The sequence below is a fragment of the Rhamphochromis sp. 'chilingali' genome (genome assembly GCF_963969265.1).
Source record: "Rhamphochromis sp. 'chilingali' genome assembly, chromosome: 11".
In the NCBI taxonomy this organism is placed as follows: domain Eukaryota; kingdom Metazoa; phylum Chordata; class Actinopteri; order Cichliformes; family Cichlidae; genus Rhamphochromis; species Rhamphochromis sp. 'chilingali'.
Window position 1 is genome coordinate 5,544,980 of NC_137938.1, and position 2,823 is coordinate 5,547,802.

At 35.6% G+C, this 2,823-nt stretch overlaps 1 long non-coding RNA gene across 1 annotated transcript; it reads right to left on the reverse strand.

Annotated features, from left to right (window-relative positions):
• Window positions 1-903: 903 nt before the first annotated feature.
• On the reverse strand, window positions 904-2,111 carry LOC308405673. Its single transcript, XR_013973375.1, has 2 exons — window positions 1,773-2,111; window positions 904-1,161 (listed from the first exon to the last, which is right to left on the reverse strand). It is a non-coding gene; the product is annotated as an uncharacterized lncRNA (long non-coding RNA).
• Between the last annotated feature and the right edge of the window lie 712 nt (window positions 2,112-2,823).

Here is a 2,823-nt window from a genome sequence, read left to right on the forward strand (position 1 = left end):
AAAAGTTACCTTACGGCTATCATTTGTTAACATGACACTTGTTCTTATACATGTAGTACATTTATTACCAACCTGAGAGTTTATCCGCTGGTCATTCGACATGACGAATGACTTCTGAAGTCGTAATTCAGCTCAAGACGCTGTAGATTCCCGTCAGTAACACTTTCGGTCCGCTAGTAAAACGTAGTTATATTAATCTGCGCTTGAACCGGAACCGGATGTAAGTTCCAAAAAACTGAATTTTGGAACTGAAATTGAATTGTAGAACTGAAACTGAATGGTGAGAAGTGAAACTGAAATTATTCGAGAGCTGAATTTTTAAAGGATAAAATGCAGTTTCAAAGCAAATCTATTCATTTTCAAAATATAAAATGCAATTTCACTTTAGTGATGATCATTTTCAAACCATAAATGCAATTTCAAATTAGACTAATTCAAATTCAGTTTTCAAAAGCATTTATTCAAGTTACAATTCAGATTCAATCTGAGCAATTCAAATTCAAATTTAACTTATTCAAATTCAGTTTCTGATGGCACAGATTTCTGCCCATAATAACCATGTATAATACACAGCAAATCCAGCATGTCCAAATTAACACTGTCGGATTTGATTTCAACACTATTAAAGTGTCTATATGGGTCCACACCAGAGAGTGTTAATTTAACTCTTTTTGGAGAGTTGGTACGTTAACTCTGATTTAGTGTTAAACACCAAATCTGTCTGGAGTTGATAATTTAACACTTGGTGTTAAATGTTAAAGAGTTTATATATTAACTCTCAAAGAGTATTTTAGTTTAACTACGTAAGAGTTATCTTCTAATTCATTCTAAAAAGCGGGAATTTTACTGTTCTGAACTTCTAGAAATTTCTTTTGGAAATAAACATTTACTAAAAAGATGCAATGGTTTTTGAAAAACATTTATTCTGAACTGTGCACCACAATTTCAAAACATTTTCTGAAAGATGTAACAGTATACATGTTCTCACTTTCATTAGAATTTTGTTTATCAAAAGGTCTGACATAGGTGAGCTGGTAAATGCAAATAACAGCATTCTCATCACTTATTTCTTCAATACAATATGCATGTCCTTCATTCATCCCTTTGTGGAACTTCAACGCACTTCTGCTCTCCCCCATATTCCATCTTCACAAGCATATCCTGTGTGGAGATCGAATAAGAATTAGTTGACACTAATTAATGGCACAAATAATCCAGTAAACAATTGCAGCACAGTAAAAAAAAAAAAAAAAAAAAAGGAATCCTCTTTGAGCCATTACTTGTGTAAAGTATTTTCCCAAAAGACAAAGACACAGGCAACAGGTAATACTGAACTAAATGTAAAACCTCAACCTTTTTAATTTTTACCTAAACCATGTGCACAAAACTCTGGAGGGATCTAAATGCTAACGTAAGAACCTAGTCAGGACGTCAGCTACTGCTGTTTGCTCTTGTTTTTGTTTTTTTGTTTTTTTATGGGCGATCGTTTTCAGGCTTCAAGCAGCACCATTATACCAACATTTCACATTCTAAACATTGTTTTAGGAGTATTTGACCAAAAGTTTGACTGAAAATTCACATGCAAGCCTTTTTTTCCCAAGGCTGTGGTATTTGCCCGCAAACAATACCTTTCAGCTAGCTAAAACAGAATATTATGCTATCAGCGAGCAACATGGCTAATGCCTTTCACACAGCTTTGTCTCAACTCCAAAGAGCCACAGAAGTAAAAGCTAATAGAAATAATTGAAACAATCTTTGAAAAAATGACTTACCAAGCATGGCAAACAACTCAAATATGTAGAGCAAAATGTTCTGAAACGGCTTCACTTCAGCTTCGATTGGAGCCGTGCTGGGGGCGGAGTCTGTGAATTTACTCTGTTGGTGTCATAGCCCCTCTAGGAGTTCAGAGTTAAGAGGTCAAGAGTTAATGTTTCCATTGTAACACCTCCAGATTTGACAGAGAAACACTCATTTTTAACACTCGATTTTAACTACTATCATTTTACACCTCAGAGTTACATTAAAAGAATGTGACTCTGCTTAGAGTAAAATTAACTCTACTTTTGCAAGAAGACTATTAACACCAAAACATTTAACACTTTTGAATTTGCTGTGTATCCACTAAAGTTAAAAAGAGGTTGATAGGTTTGTAGCTTGAACCTATCCGCTGGAACGTTGAAGACAATATAATTACACAGCAAAGCAAGACACAAGTAGGCAAAGTTCTTCATGTTTCTCGTGCACGGGAGAGAACCGGACAACCGCCGTTCCTTCGCTTGACCCCAGTTGCTCTAGTTCGTTCTCCCGTAACACTGTTCTTTTATTGAGGTTACATGAATATGCATAGGTTCATTAACATATGACGTCTACATACACACAAAGAGTACCTTGCCTGTGTGTGTCTGTGTGTGTGGTGTGATTTGTGTGAGGTCAAGATGTGACCCTGTGAAGACTCCCCAAAGCTGGTGCCAGGCGTCTAGCAGATCTATCTAAACAAAAGGCTCTTATACTTAAAGAGATATACGCGTGTTTGCTATACCATATATCAACAAAGAGAAGATAGGACCTCTCTGATGTTCCTAGACTGTGGGTGTGCATTCTAGTGTGGAATACACACCAAGCCTTTACAGCCTGCTAAAGATCAGTCCTATCACTACACAATTGATTATACACCTCTAAGCATATATGGTTAAATATTTCTAAGCATAAATGACAATCAACAATACAAAATCTAACAGAGGTGCTTTGCAACATTAATAATAATAATAATAATGGATACTTTATTGATCCCCATGGGGAAATTACTTGTTTTTCTCTGCATTT